This window comes from Brachyhypopomus gauderio, unplaced genomic scaffold (genome assembly GCF_052324685.1).
Source record: "Brachyhypopomus gauderio isolate BG-103 unplaced genomic scaffold, BGAUD_0.2 sc172, whole genome shotgun sequence".
NCBI classification, from domain to species: Eukaryota; Metazoa; Chordata; class Actinopteri; order Gymnotiformes; family Hypopomidae; genus Brachyhypopomus; species Brachyhypopomus gauderio.
Window position 1 is genome coordinate 1 of NW_027506993.1, and position 25,950 is coordinate 25,950.

Sequence of the window (25,950 nt, forward strand, 5' to 3'; positions counted from 1 at the left end):
TGTCCACAGAATGTGATTTTGGATACACTAGCTGTCTGGTAAAAAAAAATTACTTGGTTTCAGGTATTTGACTAAGAGATATCTTGCTGGGAAAAAAAGGTGGAAGTGGGATTTTGAACCCATGTAGCTCCTGCACTTAGCTTCTAATTGGGAGCATGTGGCTCAACACGTTGAGCTACCTGAGAAGATATGAACATAGGGTAAACTTTAGGTCTTTTGAGGCAAGGATAACATGTACAATGTCAATGCGCAGTTGCCTCTACAATTTATATTTCAAATCCGAGTTTGTCATCTGTCCACAGAATGTGATTTCGGATACACTAGCTGTCTGGTAAAAAAAAATTACTTGGTTTCAGGTATTTGACTAAGAGAAATTTTGCTGGGAAAAAAAGGTGGAAATGGGATTTGAACCCATGTAGCTCCTGAACTTTGCTTCTAATTGGAAGCCATGTGGCTCAACACGTTGAGCTACCAGAGAAGACATGAGTGTGAGGTAAACTTTAGGTCTTTTGAGGCAAGGATAAAATGTACAATGTCAATGCGCAGTTGCCTCTACAATTTATATTTCAAATCCGAGTTTGTCATCTGTCCACAGAATGTGATTTCGGATACACTAGCTGTCTGGTAAAAAAAAAATTACTTGGTTTCAGGTATTTGACTAAGAGATATCTTGCTGGGAAAAAAGGTGGAAGTGGGATTTGAACCCATGTAGCTCCTGCACTTCGCTTCTAATTGGGAGCATGTTAGGCTCAACACGTTGAGCTACCAGAGAAGACATGAAGATGGGGTAAACTTTAGGTCTTTTGAGGCAAGGATAAAATGTACAATGTCAATGCGCAGTTGCCTCTACAATTTATATTTCAAATCCGAGTTTGTCATCTGTCCACAGAATGTGATTTCGGATACACTAGCTGTCTGGTAAAAAAGAAATTACTTGGTTTCAGGTATTTGACTAAGAGATATCTTGCTGGGAAAAAAAGGTGGAAGTGGGATTTGAACCCATGTAGCTCCTGCATTTCGCTTCTAATTGGGAGTATGTGGCTCAACACGTTGAGCTACCTGAGAAGATATGAACATAGGGTAAACTTTAGGTCTTTTGAGGCAAGGATAAAATGTACAATGTCAATGCGCAGTTGCCTCTACAATTTATATTTCAAATCCGAGTTTGTCATCTGTCCACAGAATGTGATTTTGGATACACTAGCTGTCTGGTAAAAAAAAATTACTTGGTTTCAGGTATTTGACTAAGAGATATCTTGCTGGGAAAAAAAGGTGGAAGTGGGATTTGAACCCATGTAGCCCCTGCACTTCGCTTCTAATTGGGAGCATGTGGCTCAACACGTTGAGCTACCAGAGAAGACATGAAGACAGGGTAAACTTTAGGTCTTTTGAGGCAAGGATAAAATGTACAATGTCAATGCGCAGTTGCCTCTACAATTTATATTTCAAATCCGAGTTTGTCATCTGTCCACAGAATGTGATTTCGGATACACTAGCTGTCTGGTAAAAAAGAAATTACTTGGTTTCAGGTATTTGACTAAGAGATATCTTGCTGGGAAAAAAAGGTGGAAGTGGGATTTGAACCCATGTAGCTCCTGCACTTCGCTTCTAATTGGGAGCATGTGGCTCAACACGTTGAGCTACCAGAGAAGACATGAACATAGGGTAAACTTTAGGTCTTTTGAGGCAAGGATAAAATGTACAATGTCAATGCGCAGTTGCCTCTACAATTTATATTTCAAATCCGAGTTTGTCATCTGTCCACAGAATGTGATTTTGGATACACTAGCTGTCTGGTAAAAAAAAATTACTTGGTTTCAGGTATTTGACTAAGATATCTTGCTGGGAAAAAAAGGTGGAAGTGGGATTTGAACTCATGTAGCCCCTGCACTTCGCTTCTAATTGGGAGAATGTGGCTCAACACGTTGAGCTACCAGAGAAGACATGAAGACAGGGTAAACTTTAGGTCTTTTGAGGCAAGGATAAAATGTACAATGTCAATGCGCAGTTGCCTCTACAATTTATATTTCAAATCCGAGTTTGTCATCTGTCCACAGAATGTGATTTCGGATACACTAGCTGTCTGGTAAAAAAGAAATTACTTGGTTTCAGGTATTTGACTAAGATATCTTGCTGGGAAAAAAAGGTGGAAGTGGGATTTGAACCCATGTAGCTCCTGCACTTCGCTTCTAATTGGGAGTATGTGGCTCAACACGTTGAGCTACCTGAGAAGATATGAACATAGGGTAAACTTTAGGTCTTTTGAGGCAAGGATAAAATGTACAATGTCAATGCGCAGTTGCCTCTACAATTTATATTTCAAATCCGAGTTTGTCATCTGTCCACAGAATGTGATTTTGGATACACTAGCTGTCTGGTAAAAAAAAATTACTTGGTTTCAGGTATTTGACTAAGAGATATCTTGCTGGGAAAAAAAGGTGGAAGTGGGATTTGAACCCATGTAGCCCCTGCACTTCGCTTCTAATTGGGAGCATGTGGCTCAACACGTTGAGCTACCAGAGAAGACATGAAGACAGGGTAAACTTTAGGTCTTTTGAGGCAAGGATAAAATGTACAATGTCAATGCGCAGTTGCCTCTACAATTTATATTTCAAATCCGAGTTTGTCATCTGTCCACAGAATGTGATTTTGGATACACTAGCTGTCTGGTAAAAAAAAATTACTTGGTTTCAGGTATTTGACTAAGATATCTTGCTGGGAAAAAAAGGTGGAAGTGGGATTTGAACTCATGTAGCCCCTGCACTTCGCTTCTAATTGGGAGAATGTGGCTCAACACGTTGAGCTACCAGAGAAGACATGAAGACAGGGTAAACTTTAGGTCTTTTGAGGCAAGGATAAAATGTACAATGTCAATGCGCAGTTGCCTCTACAATTTATATTTCAAATCCGAGTTTGTCATCTGTCCACAGAATGTGATTTCGGATACACTAGCTGTCTGGTAAAAAAGAAATTACTTGGTTTCAGGTATTTGACTAAGAGATATCTTGCTGGGAAAAAAAGGTGGAAGTGGGATTTGAACCCATGTAGCTCCTGCACTTAGCTTCTAATTGGGAGCATGTGGCTCAACACGTTGAGCTACCTGAGAAGATATGAACATAGGGTAAACTTTAGGTCTTTTGAGGCAAGGATAACATGTACAATGTCAATGCGCAGTTGCCTCTACAATTTATATTTCAAATCCGAGTTTGTCATCTGTCCACAGAATGTGATTTCGGATACACTAGCTGTCTGGTAAAAAAAAATTACTTGGTTTCAGGTATTTGACTAAGAGAAATTTTGCTGGGAAAAAAAGGTGGAAATGGGATTTGAACCCATGTAGCTCCTGAACTTTGCTTCTAATTGGAAGCATGTGGCTCAACACGTTGAGCTACCAGAGAAGACATGAGTGTGAGGTAAACTTTAGGTCTTTTGAGGCAAGGATAAAATGTACAATGTCAATGCGCAGTTGCCTCTACAATTTATATTTCAAATCCGAGTTTGTCATCTGTCCACAGAATGTGATTTCGGATACACTAGCTGTCTGGTAAAAAAAAATTACTTGGTTTCAGGTATTTGACTAAGAGATATCTTGCTGGGAAAAAAGGTGGAAGTGGGATTTGAACCCATGTAGCTCCTGCACTTCGCTTCTAATTGGGAGCATGTGGCTCAACACGTTGAGCTACCAGAGAAGACATGAAGATGGGGTAAACTTTAGGTCTTTTGAGGCAAGGATAAAATGTACAATGTCAATGCGCAGTTGCCTCTACAATTTATATTTCAAATCCGAGTTTGTCATCTGTCCACAGAATGTGATTTCGGATACACTAGCTGTCTGGTAAAAAAGAAATTACTTGGTTTCAGGTATTTGACTAAGAGATATCTTGCTGGGAAAAAAAGGTGGAAGTGGGATTTGAACCCATGTAGCTCCTGCATTTCGCTTCTAATTGGGAGTATGTGGCTCAACACGTTGAGCTACCTGAGAAGATATGAACATAGGGTAAACTTTAGGTCTTTTGAGGCAAGGATAAAATGTACAATGTCAATGCGCAGTTGCCTCTACAATTTATATTTCAAATCCGAGTTTGTCATCTGTCCACAGAATGTGATTTTGGATACACTAGCTGTCTGGTAAAAAAAAATTACTTGGTTTCAGGTATTTGACTAAGAGATATCTTGCTGGGAAAAAAAGGTGGAAGTGGGATTTGAACCCATGTAGCCCCTGCACTTCGCTTCTAATTGGGAGCATGTGGCTCAACACGTTGAGCTACCAGAGAAGACATGAAGACAGGGTAAACTTTAGGTCTTTTGAGGCAAGGATAAAATGTACAATGTCAATGCGCAGTTGCCTCTACAATTTATATTTCAAATCCGAGTTTGTCATCTGTCCACAGAATGTGATTTCGGATACACTAGCTGTCTGGTAAAAAAGAAATTACTTGGTTTCAGGTATTTGACTAAGAGATATCTTGCTGGGAAAAAAAGGTGGAAGTGGGATTTGAACCCATGTAGCTCCTGCACTTCGCTTCTAATTGGGAGCATGTGGCTCAACACGTTGAGCTACCAGAGAAGACATGAACATAGGGTAAACTTTAGGTCTTTTGAGGCAAGGATAAAATGTACAATGTCAATGCGCAGTTGCCTCTACAATTTATATTTCAAATCCGAGTTTGTCATCTGTCCACAGAATGTGATTTTGGATACACTAGCTGTCTGGTAAAAAAAAATTACTTGGTTTCAGGTATTTGACTAAGATATCTTGCTGGGAAAAAAAGGTGGAAGTGGGATTTGAACTCATGTAGCCCCTGCACTTCGCTTCTAATTGGGAGAATGTGGCTCAACACGTTGAGCTACCAGAGAAGACATGAAGACAGGGTAAACTTTAGGTCTTTTGAGGCAAGGATAAAATGTACAATGTCAATGCGCAGTTGCCTCTACAATTTATATTTCAAATCCGAGTTTGTCATCTGTCCACAGAATGTGATTTCGGATACACTAGCTGTCTGGTAAAAAAGAAATTACTTGGTTTCAGGTATTTGACTAAGATATCTTGCTGGGAAAAAAAGGTGGAAGTGGGATTTGAACCCATGTAGCTCCTGCACTTCGCTTCTAATTGGGAGTATGTGGCTCAACACGTTGAGCTACCTGAGAAGATATGAACATAGGGTAAACTTTAGGTCTTTTGAGGCAAGGATAAAATGTACAATGTCAATGCGCAGTTGCCTCTACAATTTATATTTCAAATCCGAGTTTGTCATCTGTCCACAGAATGTGATTTTGGATACACTAGCTGTCTGGTAAAAAAAAATTACTTGGTTTCAGGTATTTGACTAAGAGATATCTTGCTGGGAAAAAAAGGTGGAAGTGGGATTTGAACCCATGTAGCCCCTGCACTTCGCTTCTAATTGGGAGCATGTGGCTCAACACGTTGAGCTACCAGAGAAGACATGAAGACAGGGTAAACTTTAGGTCTTTTGAGGCAAGGATAAAATGTACAATGTCAATGCGCAGTTGCCTCTACAATTTATATTTCAAATCCGAGTTTGTCATCTGTCCACAGAATGTGATTTTGGATACACTAGCTGTCTGGTAAAAAAAAATTACTTGGTTTCAGGTATTTGACTAAGATATCTTGCTGGGAAAAAAAGGTGGAAGTGGGATTTGAACTCATGTAGCCCCTGCACTTCGCTTCTAATTGGGAGAATGTGGCTCAACACGTTGAGCTACCAGAGAAGACATGAAGACAGGGTAAACTTTAGGTCTTTTGAGGCAAGGATAAAATGTACAATGTCAATGCGCAGTTGCCTCTACAATTTATATTTCAAATCCGAGTTTGTCATCTGTCCACAGAATGTGATTTCGGATACACTAGCTGTCTGGTAAAAAAGAAATTACTTGGTTTCAGGTATTTGACTAAGAGATATCTTGCTGGGAAAAAAAGGTGGAAGTGGGATTTGAACCCATGTAGCTCCTGCACTTAGCTTCTAATTGGGAGCATGTGGCTCAACACGTTGAGCTACCTGAGAAGATATGAACATAGGGTAAACTTTAGGTCTTTTGAGGCAAGGATAACATGTACAATGTCAATGCGCAGTTGCCTCTACAATTTATATTTCAAATCCGAGTTTGTCATCTGTCCACAGAATGTGATTTCGGATACACTAGCTGTCTGGTAAAAAAAAATTACTTGGTTTCAGGTATTTGACTAAGAGAAATTTTGCTGGGAAAAAAAGGTGGAAATGGGATTTGAACCCATGTAGCTCCTGAACTTTGCTTCTAATTGGAAGCATGTGGCTCAACACGTTGAGCTACCAGAGAAGACATGAGTGTGAGGTAAACTTTAGGTCTTTTGAGGCAAGGATAAAATGTACAATGTCAATGCGCAGTTGCCTCTACAATTTATATTTCAAATCCGAGTTTGTCATCTGTCCACAGAATGTGATTTCGGATACACTAGCTGTCTGGTAAAAAAGAAATTACTTGGTTTCAGGTATTTGACTAAGAGATATCTTGCTGGGAAAAAAAGGTGGAAGTGGGATTTGAACCCATGTAGCTCCTGCATTTCGCTTCTAATTGGGAGTATGTGGCTCAACACGTTGAGCTACCTGAGAAGATATGAACATAGGGTAAACTTTAGGTCTTTTGAGGCAAGGATAAAATGTACAATGTCAATGCGCAGTTGCCTCTACAATTTATATTTCAAATCCGAGTTTGTCATCTGTCCACAGAATGTGATTTTGGATACACTAGCTGTCTGGTAAAAAAAAATTACTTGGTTTCAGGTATTTGACTAAGAGATATCTTGCTGGGAAAAAAAGGTGGAAGTGGGATTTGAACCCATGTAGCCCCTGCACTTCGCTTCTAATTGGGAGCATGTGGCTCAACACGTTGAGCTACCAGAGAAGACATGAAGACAGGGTAAACTTTAGGTCTTTTGAGGCAAGGATAAAATGTACAATGTCAATGCGCAGTTGCCTCTACAATTTATATTTCAAATCCGAGTTTGTCATCTGTCCACAGAATGTGATTTCGGATACACTAGCTGTCTGGTAAAAAAGAAATTACTTGGTTTCAGGTATTTGACTAAGAGATATCTTGCTGGGAAAAAAAGGTGGAAGTGGGATTTGAACCCATGTAGCTCCTGCACTTCGCTTCTAATTGGGAGCATGTGGCTCAACACGTTGAGCTACCAGAGAAGACATGAACATAGGGTAAACTTTAGGTCTTTTGAGGCAAGGATAAAATGTACAATGTCAATGCGCAGTTGCCTCTACAATTTATATTTCAAATCCGAGTTTGTCATCTGTCCACAGAATGTGATTTTGGATACACTAGCTGTCTGGTAAAAAAAAATTACTTGGTTTCAGGTATTTGACTAAGATATCTTGCTGGGAAAAAAAGGTGGAAGTGGGATTTGAACTCATGTAGCCCCTGCACTTCGCTTCTAATTGGGAGAATGTGGCTCAACACGTTGAGCTACCAGAGAAGACATGAAGACAGGGTAAACTTTAGGTCTTTTGAGGCAAGGATAAAATGTACAATGTCAATGCGCAGTTGCCTCTACAATTTATATTTCAAATCCGAGTTTGTCATCTGTCCACAGAATGTGATTTCGGATACACTAGCTGTCTGGTAAAAAAGAAATTACTTGGTTTCAGGTATTTGACTAAGAGATATCTTGCTGGGAAAAAAGGTGGAAGTGGGATTTGAACCCATGTAGCTCCTGCACTTCGCTTCTAATTGGGAGCATGTGGCTCAACACGTTGAGCTACCAGAGAAGACATGAAGATGGGGTAAACGTTAGGTCTTTTGAGGCAAGGATAAAATGTACAATGTCAATGCGCAGTTGCCTCTACAATTTATATTTCAAATCCGAGTTTGTCATCTGTCCACAGAATGTGATTTCGGATACACTAGCTGTCTGGTAAAAAAGAAATTACTTGGTTTCAGGTATTTGACTAAGAGATATCTTGCTGGGAAAAAAAGGTGGAAGTGGGATTTGAACCCATGTAGCTCCTGCATTTCGCTTCTAATTGGGAGTATGTGGCTCAACACGTTGAGCTACCTGAGAAGATATGAACATAGGGTAAACTTTAGGTCTTTTGAGGCAAGGATAAAATGTACAATGTCAATGCGCAGTTGCCTCTACAATTTATATTTCAAATCCGAGTTTGTCATCTGTCCACAGAATGTGATTTTGGATACACTAGCTGTCTGGTAAAAAAAAATTACTTGGTTTCAGGTATTTGACTAAGAGATATCTTGCTGGGAAAAAAAGGTGGAAGTGGGATTTGAACCCATGTAGCCCCTGCACTTCGCTTCTAATTGGGAGCATGTGGCTCAACACGTTGAGCTACCAGAGAAGACATGAAGACAGGGTAAACTTTAGGTCTTTTGAGGCAAGGATAAAATGTACAATGTCAATGCGCAGTTGCCTCTACAATTTATATTTCAAATCCGAGTTTGTCATCTGTCCACAGAATGTGATTTCGGATACACTAGCTGTCTGGTAAAAAAGAAATTACTTGGTTTCAGGTATTTGACTAAGAGATATCTTGCTGGGAAAAAAAGGTGGAAGTGGGATTTGAACCCATGTAGCTCCTGCACTTCGCTTCTAATTGGGAGCATGTGGCTCAACACGTTGAGCTACCAGAGAAGACATGAACATAGGGTAAACTTTAGGTCTTTTGAGGCAAGGATAAAATGTACAATGTCAATGCGCAGTTGCCTCTACAATTTATATTTCAAATCCGAGTTTGTCATCTGTCCACAGAATGTGATTTTGGATACACTAGCTGTCTGGTAAAAAAAAATTACTTGGTTTCAGGTATTTGACTAAGATATCTTGCTGGGAAAAAAAGGTGGAAGTGGGATTTGAACTCATGTAGCCCCTGCACTTCGCTTCTAATTGGGAGAATGTGGCTCAACACGTTGAGCTACCAGAGAAGACATGAAGACAGGGTAAACTTTAGGTCTTTTGAGGCAAGGATAAAATGTACAATGTCAATGCGCAGTTGCCTCTACAATTTATATTTCAAATCCGAGTTTGTCATCTGTCCACAGAATGTGATTTCGGATACACTAGCTGTCTGGTAAAAAAGAAATTACTTGGTTTCAGGTATTTGACTAAGATATCTTGCTGGGAAAAAAAGGTGGAAGTGGGATTTGAACCCATGTAGCTCCTGCACTTCGCTTCTAATTGGGAGTATGTGGCTCAACACGTTGAGCTACCTGAGAAGATATGAACATAGGGTAAACTTTAGGTCTTTTGAGGCAAGGATAAAATGTACAATGTCAATGCGCAGTTGCCTCTACAATTTATATTTCAAATCCGAGTTTGTCATCTGTCCACAGAATGTGATTTTGGATACACTAGCTGTCTGGTAAAAAAAAATTACTTGGTTTCAGGTATTTGACTAAGAGATATCTTGCTGGGAAAAAAAGGTGGAAGTGGGATTTGAACCCATGTAGCCCCTGCACTTCGCTTCTAATTGGGAGCATGTGGCTCAACACGTTGAGCTACCAGAGAAGACATGAAGACAGGGTAAACTTTAGGTCTTTTGAGGCAAGGATAAAATGTACAATGTCAATGCGCAGTTGCCTCTACAATTTATATTTCAAATCCGAGTTTGTCATCTGTCCACAGAATGTGATTTTGGATACACTAGCTGTCTGGTAAAAAAAAATTACTTGGTTTCAGGTATTTGACTAAGATATCTTGCTGGGAAAAAAAGGTGGAAGTGGGATTTGAACTCATGTAGCCCCTGCACTTCGCTTCTAATTGGGAGAATGTGGCTCAACACGTTGAGCTACCAGAGAAGACATGAAGACAGGGTAAACTTTAGGTCTTTTGAGGCAAGGATAAAATGTACAATGTCAATGCGCAGTTGCCTCTACAATTTATATTTCAAATCCGAGTTTGTCATCTGTCCACAGAATGTGATTTCGGATACACTAGCTGTCTGGTAAAAAAGAAATTACTTGGTTTCAGGTATTTGACTAAGATATCTTGCTGGGAAAAAAAGGTGGAAGTGGGATTTGAACCCATGTAGCTCCTGCACTTCGCTTCTAATTGGGAGTATGTGGCTCAACACGTTGAGCTACCTGAGAAGATATGAACATAGGGTAAACTTTAGGTCTTTTGAGGCAAGGATAAAATGTACAATGTCAATGCGCAGTTGCCTCTACAATTTATATTTCAAATCCGAGTTTGTCATCTGTCCACAGAATGTGATTTTGGATACACTAGCTGTCTGGTAAAAAAAAATTACTTGGTTTCAGGTATTTGACTAAGAGATATCTTGCTGGGAAAAAAAGGTGGAAGTGGGATTTGAACCCATGTAGCCCCTGCACTTCGCTTCTAATTGGGAGCATGTGGCTCAACACGTTGAGCTACCAGAGAAGACATGAAGACAGGGTAAACTTTAGGTCTTTTGAGGCAAGGATAAAATGTACAATGTCAATGTGCAGTTGCCTCTACAATTTATATTTCAAATCCGAGTTTGTCATCTGTCCACAGAATGTGATTTCGGATACACTAGCTGTCTGGTAAAAAAGAAATTACTTGGTTTCAGGTATTTGACTAAGAGATATCTTGCTGGGAAAAAAAGGTGGAAGTGGGATTTGAACCCATGTAGCTCCTGCACTTCGCTTCTAATTGGGAGCATGTGGCTCAACACGTTGAGCTACCAGAGAACACATGAACATAGGGTAAACTTTAGGTCTTTTGAGGCAAGGATAAAATGTACAATGTCAATGCGCAGTTGCCTCTACAATTTATATTTCAAATCCGAGTTTGTCATCTGTCCACAGAATGTGATTTTGGATACACTAGCTGTCTGGTAAAAAAAAATTACTTGGTTTCAGGTATTTGACTAAGATATCTTGCTGGGAAAAAAAGGTGGAAGTGGGATTTGAACTCATGTAGCCCCTGCACTTCGCTTCTAATTGGGAGAATGTGGCTCAACACGTTGAGCTACCAGAGAAGACATGAAGACAGGGTAAACTTTAGGTCTTTTGAGGCAAGGATAAAATGTACAATGTCAATGCGCAGTTGCCTCTACAATTTATATTTCAAATCCGAGTTTGTCATCTGTCCACAGAATGTGATTTCGGATACACTAGCTGTCTGGTAAAAAAGAAATTACTTGGTTTCAGGTATTTGACTAAGAGATATCTTGCTGGGAAAAAAAGGTGGAAGTGGGATTTGAACCCATGTAGCTCCTGCACTTAGCTTCTAATTGGGAGCATGTGGCTCAACACGTTGAGCTACCTGAGAAGATATGAACATAGGGTAAACTTTAGGTCTTTTGAGGCAAGGATAACATGTACAATGTCAATGCGCAGTTGCCTCTACAATTTATATTTCAAATCCGAGTTTGTCATCTGTCCACAGAATGTGATTTCGGATACACTAGCTGTCTGGTAAAAAAAAATTACTTGGTTTCAGGTATTTGACTAAGAGATATTTTGCTGGGAAAAAAAGGTGGAAATGGGATTTGAACCCATGTAGCTCCTGAACTTTGCTTCTAATTGGAAGCATGTGGCTCAACACGTTGAGCTACCAGAGAAGACATGAGTGTGAGGTAAACTTTAGGTCTTTTGAGGCAAGGATAAAATGTACAATGTCAATGCGCAGTTGCCTCTACAATTTATATTTCAAATCCGAGTTTGTCATCTGTCCACAGAATGTGATTTCGGATACACTAGCTGTCTGGTAAAAAAAAATTACTTGGTTTCAGGTATTTGACTAAGAGATATTTTGCTGGGAAAAAAAGGTGGAAGTGGGATTTGAACCCATGTAGCTCCTGAACTTTGCTTCTAATTGGAAGCATGTGGCTCAACACGTTGAGCTACCAGAGAAGACATGAGTGTGAGGTAAACTTTAGGTCTTTTGAGGCAAGGATAAAATGTACAATGTCAATGCGCAGTTGCCTCTACAATTTATATTTCAAATCCGAGTTTGTCATCTGTCCACAGAATGTGATTTCGGATACACTAGCTGTCTGGTAAAAAAAAATTACTTGGTTTCAGGTATTTGACTAAGAGATATCTTGCTGGGAAAAAAAGGTGGAAGTGGGATTTGAACCCATGTAGCTCCTGCACTTCGCTTCTAATTGGGAGCATGTGGCTCAACACGTTGAGCTACCAGAGAAGACATGAACATAGGGTAAACTTTAGGTCTTTTGAGGCAAGGATAAAATGTACAATGTCAATGCGCAGTTGCCTCTACAATTTATATTTCAAATCCGAGTTTGTCATCTGTCCACAGAATGTGATTTTGGATACACTAGCTGTCTGGTAAAAAAAATTTACTTGGTTTCAGGTATTTGACTAAGAGATATCTTGCTGGGAAAAAAAGGTGGAAGTGGGATTTGAACCCATGTAGCTCCTGCACTTCGCTTCTAATTGGAAGCATGTGGCTCAACACGTTGAGCTACCAGAGAAGACATGAGTGTGAGGTAAACTTTAGGTCTTTTGAGGCAAGGATAAAATGTACAATGTCAATGCGCAGTTGCCTCTACAATTTATATTTCAAATCCGAGTTTGTCATCTGTCCACAGAATGTGATTTTGGATACACTAGCTGTCTGGTAAAAAAAAATTACTTGGTTTCAGGTATTTGACTAAGAGATATCTTGCTGGGAAAAAAAGGTGGAAGTGGGTTTTGAACCCATGTAGCTCCTGCACTTCGCTTCTAATTGGGAGCATGTGGCTCAACACGTTGAGCTACCAGAGAAGACATGAAGACAGGGTAAACTTTAGGTCTTTTGAGGCAAGGATAAAATGTACAATGTCAATGCGCAGTTGCCTCTACAATTTATATTTCAAATCCGAGTTTGTCATCTGTCCACAGAATGTGATTTTGGATACACTAGCTGTCTGGTAAAAAAAAATTACTTGGTTTCAGGTATTTGACTAAGAGATATCTTGCTGGGAAAAAAAGGTGGAAGTGGGATTTGAACCCATGTAGCTCCTGCACTTAGCTTCTAATTGGGAGCATGTGGCTCAACACGTTGAGCTACCTGAGAAGATATGAACATAGGGTAAACTTTAGGTCTTTTGAGGCAAGGATAACATGTACAATGTCAATGCGCAGTTGCCTCTACAATTTATATTTCAAATCCGAGTTTGTCATCTGTCCACAGAATGTGATTTCGGATACACTAGCTGTCTGGTAAAAAAAAATTACTTGGTTTCAGGTATTTGACTAAGAGAAATTTTGCTGGGAAAAAAAGGTGGAAATGGGATTTGAACCCATGTAGCTCCTGAACTTTGCTTCTAATTGGAAGCATGTGGCTCAACACGTTGAGCTACCAGAGAAGACATGAGTGTGAGGTAAACTTTAGGTCTTTTGAGGCAAGGATAAAATGTACAATGTCAATGCGCAGTTGCCTCTACAATTTATATTTCAAATCCGAGTTTGTCATCTGTCCACAGAATGTGATTTCGGATACACTAGCTGTCTGGTAAAAAAAAATTACTTGGTTTCAGGTATTTGACTAAGAGATATCTTGCTGGGAAAAAAGGTGGAAGTGGGATTTGAACCCATGTAGCTTCTGCACTTCGCTTCTAATTGGGAGCATGTGGCTCAACACGTTGAGCTACCAGAGAAGACATGAAGATGGGGTAAACTTTAGGTCTTTTGAGGCAAGGATAAAATGTACAATGTCAATGCGCAGTTGCCTCTACAATTTATATTTCAAATCCGAGTTTGTCATCTGTCCACAGAATGTGATTTCGGATACACTAGCTGTCTGGTAAAAAAGAAATTACTTGGTTTCAGGTATTTGACTAAGAGATATCTTGCTGGGAAAAAAAGGTGGAAGTGGGATTTGAACCCATGTAGCTCCTGCATTTCGCTTCTAATTGGGAGTATGTGGCTCAACACGTTGAGCTACCTGAGAAGATATGAACATAGGGTAAACTTTAGGTCTTTTGAGGCAAGGATAAAATGTACAATGTCAATGCGCAGTTGCCTCTACAATTTATATTTCAAATCCGAGTTTGTCATCTGTCCACAGAATGTGATTTTGGATACACTAGCTGTCTGGTAAAAAAAAATTACTTGGTTTCAGGTATTTGACTAAGAGATATCTTGCTGGGAAAAAAAGGTGGAAGTGGGATTTGAACCCATGTAGCCCCTGCACTTCGCTTCTAATTGGGAGCATGTGGCTCAACACGTTGAGCTACCAGAGAAGACATGAAGACAGGGTAAACTTTAGGTCTTTTGAGGCAAGGATAAAATGTACAATGTCAATGCGCAGTTGCCTCTACAATTTATATTTCAAATCCGAGTTTGTCATCTGTCCACAGAATGTGATTTCGGATACACTAGCTGTCTGGTAAAAAAGAAATTACTTGGTTTCAGGTATTTGACTAAGAGATATCTTGCTGGGAAAAAAAGGTGGAAGTGGGATTTGAACCCATGTAGCTCCTGCACTTCGCTTCTAATTGGGAGCATGTGGCTCAACACGTTGAGCTACCAGAGAAGACATGAACATAGGGTAAACTTTAGGTCTTTTGAGGCAAGGATAAAATGTACAATGTCAATGCGCAGTTGCCTCTACAATTTATATTTCAAATCCGAGTTTGTCATCTGTCCACAGAATGTGATTTTGGATACACTAGCTGTCTGGTAAAAAAAAATTACTTGGTTTCAGGTATTTGACTAAGATATCTTGCTGGGAAAAAAAGGTGGAAGTGGGATTTGAACTCATGTAGCCCCTGCACTTCGCTTCTAATTGGGAGAATGTGGCTCAACACGTTGAGCTACCAGAGAAGACATGAAGACAGGGTAAACTTTAGGTCTTTTGAGGCAAGGATAAAATGTACAATGTCAATGCGCAGTTGCCTCTACAATTTATATTTCAAATCCGAGTTTGTCATCTGTCCACAGAATGTGATTTCGGATACACTAGCTGTCTGGTAAAAAAGAAATTACTTGGTTTCAGGTATTTGACTAAGATATCTTGCTGGGAAAAAAAGGTGGAAGTGGGATTTGAACCCATGTAGCTCCTGCACTTCGCTTCTAATTGGGAGTATGTGGCTCAACACGTTGAGCTACCTGAGAAGATATGAACATAGGGTAAACTTTAGGTCTTTTGAGGCAAGGATAAAATGTACAATGTCAATGCGCAGTTGCCTCTACAATTTATATTTCAAATCCGAGTTTGTCATCTGTCCACAGAATGTGATTTTGGATACACTAGCTGTCTGGTAAAAAAAAATTACTTGGTTTCAGGTATTTGACTAAGAGATATCTTGCTGGGAAAAAAAGGTGGAAGTGGGATTTGAACCCATGTAGCCCCTGCACTTCGCTTCTAATTGGGAGCATGTGGCTCAACACGTTGAGCTACCAGAGAAGACATGAAGACAGGGTAAACTTTAGGTCTTTTGAGGCAAGGATAAAATGTACAATGTCAATGCGCAGTTGCCTCTACAATTTATATTTCAAATCCGAGTTTGTCATCTGTCCACAGAATGTGATTTCGGATACACTAGCTGTCTGGTAAAAAAGAAATTACTTGGTTTCAGGTATTTGACTAAGAGATATCTTGCTGGGAAAAAAAGGTGGAAGTGGGATTTGAACCCATGTAGCTCCTGCACTTCGCTTCTAATTGGGAGCATGTGGCTCAACACGTTGAGCTACCAGAGAAGACATGAACATAGGGTAAACTTTAGGTCTTTTGAGGCAAGGATAAAATGTACAATGTCAATGCGCAGTTGCCTCTACAATTTATATTTCAAATCCGAGTTTGTCATCTGTCCACAGAATGTGATTTTGGATACACTAGCTGTCTGGTAAAAAAAAATTACTTGGTTTCAGGTATTTGACTAAGATATCTTGCTGGGAAAAAAAGGTGGAAGTGGGATTTGAACTCATGTAGCCCCTGCACTTCGCTTCTAATTGGGAGAATGTGGCTCAACACGTTGAGCTACCAGAGAAGACATGAAGACAGGGTAAACTTTAGGTCTTTTGAGGCAAGGATAAAATGTACAATGTCAATGCGCAGTTGCCTCTACAATTTATATTTCAAATCCGAGTTTGTCATCTGTCCACAGAATGTGATTTCGGATACACTAGCTGTCTGGTAAAAAAGAAATTACTTGGTTTCAGGTATTTGACTAAGATATCTTGCTGGGAAAAAAAGGTGGAAGTGGGATTTGAACCCATGTAGCTCCTGCACTTCGCTTCTAATTGGGAGTATGTGGCTCAACACGTTGAGCTACCTGAGAAGATATGAACATAGGGTAAACTTTAGGTCTTTTGAGGCAAGGATAAAATGTACAATGTCAATGCGCAGTTGCCTCTACAATTTATATTTCAAATCCGAGTTTGTCATCTGTCCACAGAATGTGATTTTGGATACACTAGCTGTCTGGTAAAAAAAAATTACTTGGTTTCAGGTATTTGACTAAGAGATATCTTGCTGGGAAAAAAAGGTGGAAGTGGGATTTGAACCCATGTAGCCCCTGCACTTCGCTTCTAATTGGGAGCATGTGGCTCAACACGTTGAGCTACCAGAGAAGACATGAAGACAGGGTAAACTTTAGGTCTTTTGAGGCAAGGATAAAATGTACAATGTCAATGCGCAGTTGCCTCTACAATTTATATTTCAAATCCGAGTTTGTCATCTGTCCACAGAATGTGATTTCGGATACACTAGCTGTCTGGTAAAAAAGAAATTACTTGGTTTCAGGTATTTGACTAAGAGATATCTTGCTGGGAAAAAAAGGTGGAAGTGGGATTTGAACCCATGTAGCTCCTGCACTTCGCTTCTAATTGGGAGCATGTGGCTCAACACGTTGAGCTACCAGAGAACACATGAACATAGGGTAAACTTTAGGTCTTTTGAGGCAAGGATAAAATGTACAATGTCAATGCGCAGTTGCCTCTACAATTTATATTTCAAATCCGAGTTTGTCATCTGTCCACAGAATGTGATTTTGGATACACTAGCTGTCTGGTAAAAAAAAATTACTTGGTTTCAGGTATTTGACTAAGATATCTTGCTGGGAAAAAAAGGTGGAAGTGGGATTTGAACTCATGTAGCCCCTGCACTTCGCTTCTAATTGGGAGAATGTGGTTCAACACGTTGAGCTACCAGAGAAGACATGAAGACAGGGTAAACTTTAGGTCTTTTGAGGCAAGGATAAAATGTACAATGTCAATGCGCAGTTGCCTCTACAATTTATATTTCAAATCCGAGTTTGTCATCTGTCCACAGAATGTGATTTCGGATACACTAGCTGTCTGGTAAAAAAGAAATTACTTGGTTTCAGGTATTTGACTAAGAGATATCTTGCTGGGAAAAAAAGGTGGAAGTGGGATTTGAACCCATGTAGCTCCTGCACTTAGCTTCTAATTGGGAGCATGTGGCTCAACACGTTGAGCTACCTGAGAAGATATGAACATAGGGTAAACTTTAGGTCTTTTGAGGCAAGGATAACATGTACAATGTCAATGCGCAGTTGCCTCTACAATTTATATTTCAAATCCGAGTTTGTCATCTGTCCACAGAATGTGATTTCGGATACACTAGCTGTCTGGTAAAAAAAAATTACTTGGTTTCAGGTATTTGACTAAGAGATATTTTGCTGGGAAAAAAAGGTGGAAATGGGATTTGAACCCATGTAGCTCCTGAACTTTGCTTCTAATTGGAAGCATGTGGCTCAACACGTTGAGCTACCAGAGAAGACATGAACATAGGGTAAACTTTAGGTCTTTTGAGGCAAGGATAAAATGTACAATGTCAATGCGCAGTTGCCTCTACAATTTATATTTCAAATCCGAGTTTGTCATCTGTCCACAGAATGTGATTTCGGATACACTAGCTGTCTGGTAAAAAAAAATTACTTGGTTTCAGGTATTTGACTAAGAGATATCTTGCTGGGAAAAAAAGGTGGAAGTGGGATTTGAACCCATGTAGCTCCTGCACTTCGCTTCTAATTGGGAGCATGTGGCTCAACACGTTGAGCTACCAGAGAAGACATGAACATAGGGTAAACTTTAGGTCTTTTGAGGCAAGGATAAAATGTACAATGTCAATGCGCAGTTGCCTCTACAATTTATATTTCAAATCCGAGTTTGTCATCTGTCCACAGAATGTGATTTTGGATACACTAGCTGTCTGGTAAAAAAAATTTACTTGGTTTCAGGTATTTGACTAAGAGATATCTTGCTGGGAAAAAAAGGTGGAAGTGGGATTTGAACCCATGTAGCTCCTGCACTTCGCTTCTAATTGGAAGCATGTGGCTCAACACGTTGAGCTACCAGAGAAGACATGAGTGTGAGGTAAACTTTAGGTCTTTTGAGGCAAGGATAAAATGTACAATGTCAATGCGCAGTTGCCTCTACAATTTATATTTCAAATCCGAGTTTGTCATCTGTCCACAGAATGTGATTTTGGATACACTAGCTGTCTGGTAAAAAAAAATTACTTGGTTTCAGGTATTTGACTAAGAGATATCTTGCTGGGAAAAAAAGGTGGAAGTGGGATTTGAACCCATGTAGCCCCTGCACTTCACTTCTAATTGGGAGCATGTGGCTCAACACGTTGAGCTACCAGAGAAGACATGAAGACAGGGTAAACTTTAGGTCTTTTGAGGCAAGGATAAAATGTACAATGTCAATGCGCAGTTGCCTCTACAATTTATATTTCAAATCCGAGTTTGTCATCTGTCCACAGAATGTGATTTCGGATACACTAGCTGTCTGGTAAAAAAGAAATTACTTGGTTTCAGGTATTTGACTAAGAGATATCTTGCTGGGAAAAAAAGGTGGAAGTGGGATTTGAACCCATGTAGCTCCTGCACTTCGCTTCTAATTGGGAGCATGTGGCTCAACACGTTGAGCTACCAGAGAAGACATGAAGATAGGGTAAACTTTAGGTCTTTTGAGGCAAGGATAAAATGTACAATGTCAATGCGCAGTTGCCTCTACAATTTATATTTCAAATCCGAGTTTGTCATCTGTCCACAGAATGTGATTTCGGATACACTAGCTGTCTGGTAAAAAAGAAATTACTTGGTTTCAGGTATTTGACTAAGATATCTTGCTGGGAAAAAAAGGTGGAAGTGGGATTTGAACCCATGTAGCTCCTGCACTTCGCTTCTAATTGGGAGTATGTGGCTCAACACGTTGAGCTACCTGAGAAGATATGAACATAGGGTAAACTTTAGGTCTTTTGAGGCAAGGATAAAATGTACAATGTCAATGCGCAGTTGCCTCTACAATTTATATTTCAAATCCGAGTTTGTCATCTGTCCACAGAATGTGATTTTGGATACACTAGCTGTCTGGTAAAAAAAAATTACTTGGTTTCAGGTATTTGACTAAGAGATATCTTGCTGGGAAAAAAAGGTGGAAGTGGGATTTGAACCCATGTAGCCCCTGCACTTCGCTTCTAATTGGGAGCATGTGGCTCAACACGTTGAGCTACCAGAGAAGACATGAAGACAGGGTAAACTTTAGGTCTTTTGAGGCAAGGATAAAATGTACAATGTCAATGCGCAGTTGCCTCTACAATTTATATTTCAAATCCGAGTTTGTCATCTGTCCACAGAATGTGATTTCGGATACACTAGCTGTCTGGTAAAAAAGAAATTACTTGGTTTCAGGTATTTGACTAAGAGATATCTTGCTGGGAAAAAAAAGGTGGAAGTGGGATTTGAACCCATGTAGCTCCTGCACTTCGCTTCTAATTGGGAGCATGTGGCTCAACACGTTGAGCTACCAGAGAATACATGAACATAGGGTAAACTTTAGGTCTTTTGAGGCAAGGATAAAATGTACAATGTCAATGCGCAGTTGCCTCTACAATTTATATTTCAAATCCGAGTTTGTCATCTGTCCACAGAATGTGATTTTGGATACACTAGCTGTCTGGTAAAAAAAAATTACTTGGTTTCAGGTATTTGACTAAGATATCTTGCTGGGAAAAAAAGGTGGAAGTGGGATTTGAACTCATGTAGCCCCTGCACTTCGCTTCTAATTGGGAGAATGTGGCTCAACACGTTGAGCTACCAGAGAAGACATGAAGACAGGGTAAACTTTAGGTCTTTTGAGGCAAGGATAAAATGTACAATGTCAATGCGCAGTTGCCTCTACAATTTATATTTCAAATCCGAGTTTGTCATCTGTCCACAGAATGTGATTTCGGATACACTAGCTGTCTGGTAAAAAAGAAATTACTTGGTTTCAGGTATTTGACTAAGAGATATCTTGCTGGGAAAAAAAGGTGGAAGTGGGATTTGAACCCATGTAGCTCCTGCACTTAGCTTCTAATTGGGAGCATGTGGCTCAACACGTTGAGCTACCTGAGAAGATATGAACATAGGGTAAACTTTAGGTCTTTTGAGGCAAGGATAACATGTACAATGTCAATGCGCAGTTGCCTCTACAATTTATATTTCAAATCCGAGTTTGTCATCTGTCCACAGAATGTGATTTCGGATACACTAGCTGTCTGGTAAAAAAAAATTACTTGGTTTCAGGTATTTGACTAAGAGATATTTTGCTGGGAAAAAAAGGTGGAAATGGGATTTGAACCCATGTAGCTCCTGAACTTTGCTTCTAATTGGAAGCATGTGGCTCAACACGTTGAGCTACCAGAGAAGACATGAGTGTGAGGTAAACTTTAGGTCTTTTGAGGCAAGGATAAAATGTACAATGTCAATGCGCAGTTGCCTCTACAATTTATATTTCAAATCCGAGTTTGTCATCTGTCCACAGAATGTGATTTCGGATACACTAGCTGTCTGGTAAAAAAGAAATTACTTGGTTTCAGGTATTTGACTAAGAGATATCTTGCTGGGAAAAAAAGGTGGAAGTGGGATTTGAACCCATGTAGCTCCTGCACTTCGCTTCTAATTGGGAGCATGTGGCTCAACACGTTGAGCTACCAGAGAAGACATGAACATAGGGTAAACTTTAGGTCTTTTGAGGCAAGGATAAAATGTACAATGTCAATGCGCAGTTGCCTCTACAATTTATATTTCAAATCCGAGTTTGTCATCTGTCCACAGAATGTGATTTTGGATACACTAGCTGTCTGGTAAAAAAAATTTACTTGGTTTCAGGTATTTGACTAAGAGATATCTTGCTGGGAAAAAAAGGTGGAAGTGGGATTTGAACCCATGTAGCTCCTGCACTTCGCTTCTAATTGGAAGCATGTGGCTCAACATGTTGAGCTACCAGAGAAGACATGAGTGTGAGGTAAACTTTAGGTCTTTTGAGGCAAGGATAAAATGTACAATGTCAATGCGCAGTTGCCTCTACAATTTATATTTCAAATCCGAGTTTGTCATCTGTCCACAGAATGTGATTTTGGATACACTAGCTGTCTGGTAAAAAAAAATTACTTGGTTTCAGGTATTTGACTAAGAGATATCTTGCTGGGAAAAAAAGGTGGAAGTGGGATTTGAACCCATGTAGCTCCTGCACTTCGCTTCTAATTGGGAGCATGTGGCTCAACACGTTGAGCTACCAGAGAAGACATGAAGACAGGGTAAACTTTAGGTCTTTTGAGGCAAGGATAAAATGTACAATGTCAATGCGCAGTTGCCTCTACAATTTATATTTCAAATCCGAGTTTGTCATCTGTCCACAGAATGTGATTTTGGATACACTAGCTGTCTGGTAAAAAAAAATTACTTGGTTTCAGGTATTTGACTAAGAGATATCTTGCTGGGAAAAAAAGGTGGAAGTGGGATTTGAACCCATGTAGCTCCTGCACTTAGCTTCTAATTGGGAGCATGTGGCTCAACACGTTGAGCTACCTGAGAAGATATGAACATAGGGTAAACTTTAGGTCTTTTGAGGCAAGGATAACATGTACAATGTCAATGCGCAGTTGCCTCTACAATTTATATTTCAAATCCGAGTTTGTCATCTGTCCACAGAATGTGATTTCGGATACACTAGCTGTCTGGTAAAAAAAAATTACTTGGTTTCAGGTATTTGACTAAGAGAAATTTTGCTGGGAAAAAAAGGTGGAAATGGGATTTGAACCCATGTAGCTCCTGAACTTTGCTTCTAATTGGAAGCATGTGGCTCAACACGTTGAGCTACCAGAGAAGACATGAGTGTGAGGTAAACTTTAGGTCTTTTGAGGCAAGGATAAAATGTACAATGTCAATGCGCAGTTGCCTCTACAATTTATATTTCAAATCCGAGTTTGTCATCTGTCCACAGAATGTGATTTCGGATACACTAGCTGTCTGGTAAAAAAAAATTACTTGGTTTCAGGTATTTGACTAAGAGATATCTTGCTGGGAAAAAAGGTGGAAGTGGGATTTGAACCCATGTAGCTCCTGCACTTCGCTTCTAATTGGGAGCATGTGGCTCAACACGTTGAGCTACCAGAGAAGACATGAAGATGGGGTAAACTTTAGGTCTTTTGAGGCAAGGATAAAATGTACAATGTCAATGCGCAGTTGCCTCTACAATTTATATTTCAAATCCGAGTTTGTCATCTGTCCACAGAATGTGATTTCGGATACACTAGCTGTCTGGTAAAAAAGAAATTACTTGGTTTCAGGTATTTGACTAAGAGATATCTTGCTGGGAAAAAAAGGTGGAAGTGGGATTTGAACCCATGTAGCTCCTGCATTTCGCTTCTAATTGGGAGTATGTGGCTCAACACGTTGAGCTACCTGAGAAGATATGAACATAGGGTAAACTTTAGGTCTTTTGAGGCAAGGATAAAATGTACAATGTCAATGCGCAGTTGCCTCTACAATTTATATTTCAAATCCGAGTTTGTCATCTGTCCACAGAATGTGATTTTGGATACACTAGCTGTCTGGTAAAAAAAAATTACTTGGTTTCAGGTATTTGACTAAGAGATATCTTGCTGGGAAAAAAAGGTGGAAGTGGGATTTGAACCCATGTAGCCCCTGCACTTCGCTTCTAATTGGGAGCATGTGGCTCAACACGTTGAGCTACCAGAGAAGACATGAAGACAGGGTAAACTTTAGGTCTTTTGAGGCAAGGATAAAATGTACAATGTCAATGCGCAGTTGCCTCTACAATTTATATTTCAAATCCGAGTTTGTCATCTGTCCACAGAATGTGATTTCGGATACACTAGCTGTCTGGTAAAAAAGAAATTACTTGGTTTCAGGTATTTGACTAAGAGATATCTTGCTGGGAAAAAAAGGTGGAAGTGGGATTTGAACCCATGTAGCTCCTGCACTTCGCTTCTAATTGGGAGCATGTGGCTCAACACGTTGAGCTACCAGAGAAGACATGAACATAGGGTAAACTTTAGGTCTTTTGAGGCAAGGATAAAATGTACAATGTCAATGCGCAGTTGCCTCTACAATTTATATTTCAAATCCGAGTTTGTCATCTGTCCACAGAATGTGATTTTGGATACACTAGCTGTCTGGTAAAAAAAAATTACTTGGTTTCAGGTATTTGACTAAGATATCTTGCTGGGAAAAAAAGGTGGAAGTGGGATTTGAACTCATGTAGCCCCTGCACTTCGCTTCTAATTGGGAGAATGTGGCTCAACACGTTGAGCTACCAGAGAAGACATGAAGACAGGGTAAACTTTAGGTCTTTTGAGGCAAGGATAAAATGTACAATGTCAATGCGCAGTTGCCTCTACAATTTATATTTCAAATCCGAGTTTGTCATCTGTCCACAGAATGTGATTTCGGATACACTAGCTGTCTGGTAAAAAAGAAATTACTTGGTTTCAGGTATTTGACTAAGATATCTTGCTGGGAAAAAAAGGTGGAAGTGGGATTTGAACCCATGTAGCTCCTGCACTTCGCTTCTAATTGGGAGTATGTGGCTCAACACGTTGAGCTACCTGAGAAGATATGAACATAGGGTAAACTTTAGGTCTTTTGAGGCAAGGATAAAATGTACAATGTCAATGCGCAGTTGCCTCTACAATTTATATTTCAAATCCGAGTTTGTCATCTGTCCACAGAATGTGATTTTGGATACACTAGCTGTCTGGTAAAAAAAAATTACTTGGTTTCAGGTATTTGACTAAGATATCTTGCTGGGAAAAAAAGGTGGAAGTGGGATTTGAACTCATGTAGCCCCTGCACTTCGCTTCTAATTGGGAGAATGTGGCTCAACACGTTGAGCTACCAGAGAAGACATGAAGACAGGGTAAACTTTAGGTCTTTTGAGGCAAGGATAAAATGTACAATGTCAATGCGCAGTTGCCTCTACAATTTATATTTCAAATCCGAGTTTGTCATCTGTCCACAGAATGTGATTTCGGATACACTAGCTGTCTGGTAAAAAAGAAATTACTTGGTTTCAGGTATTTGACTAAGAGATATCTTGCTGGGAAAAAAAGGTGGAAGTGGGATTTGAACCCATGTAGCTCCTGCACTTAGCTTCTAATTGGGAGCATGTGGCTCAACACGTTGAGCTACCTGAGAAGATATGAACATAGGGTAAACTTTAGGTCTTTTGAGGCAAGGATAACATGTACAATGTCAATGCGCAGTTGCCTCTACAATTTATATTTCAAATCCGAGTTTGTCATCTGTCCACAGAATGTGATTTCGGATACACTAGCTGTCTGGTAAAAAAAAATTACTTGGTTTCAGGTATTTGACTAAGAGATATTTTGCTGGGAAAAAAAGGTGGAAATGGGATTTGAACCCATGTAGCTCCTGAACTTTGCTTCTAATTGGAAGCATGTGGCTCAACACGTTGAGCTACCAGAGAAGACATGAGTGTGAGGTAAACTTTAGGTCTTTTGAGGCAAGGATAAAATGTACAATGTCAATGCGCAGTTGCCTCTACAATTTATATTTCAAATCCGAGTTTGTCATCTGTCCACAGAATGTGATTTTGGATACACTAGCTGTCTGGTAAAAAAAAATTACTTGGTTTCAGGTATTTGACTAAGAGATATCTTGCTGGGAAAAAAAGGTGGAAGTGGGTTTTGAACCCATGTAGCTCCTGCACTTCGCTTCTAATTGGGAGCATGTGGCTCAACACGTTGAGCTACCAGAGAAGACATGAAGACAGGGTAAACTTTAGGTCTTTTGAGGCAAGGATAAAATGTACAATGTCAATGCGCAGTTGCCTCTACAATTTATATTTCAAATCCGAGTTTGTCATCTGTCCACAGAATGTGATTTTGGATACACTAGCTGTCTGGTAAAAAAAAATTACTTGGTTTCAGGTATTTGACTAAGAGATATCTTGCTGGGAAAAAAAGGTGGAAGTGGGATTTGAACCCATGTAGCTCCTGCACTTAGCTTCTAATTGGGAGCATGTGGCTCAACACGTTGAGCTACCTGAGAAGATATGAACATAGGGTAAACTTTAGGTCTTTTGAGGCAAGGATAACATGTACAATGTCAATGCGCAGTTGCCTCTACAATTTATATTTCAAATCCGAGTTTGTCATCTGTCCACAGAATGTGATTTCGGATACACTAGCTGTCTGGTAAAAAAAAATTACTTGGTTTCAGGTATTTGACTAAGAGAAATTTTGCTGGGAAAAAAAGGTGGAAATGGGATTTGAACCCATGTAGCTCCTGAACTTTGCTTCTAATTGGAAGCATGTGGCTCAACACGTTGAGCTACCAGAGAAGACATGAGTGTGAGGTAAACTTTAGGTCTTTTGAGGCAAGGATAAAATGTACAATGTCAATGCGCAGTTGCCTCTACAATTTATATTTCAAATCCGAGTTTGTCATCTGTCCACAGAATGTGATTTCGGATACACTAGCTGTCTGGTAAAAAAAAATTACTTGGTTTCAGGTATTTGACTAAGAGATATCTTGCTGGGAAAAAAGGTGGAAGTGGGATTTGAACCCATGTAGCTCCTGCACTTCGCTTCTAATTGGGAGCATGTGGCTCAACACGTTGAGCTACCAGAGAAGACATGAAGATGGGGTAAACTTTAGGTCTTTTGAGGCAAGGATAAAATGTACAATGTCAATGCGCAGTTGCCTCTACAAT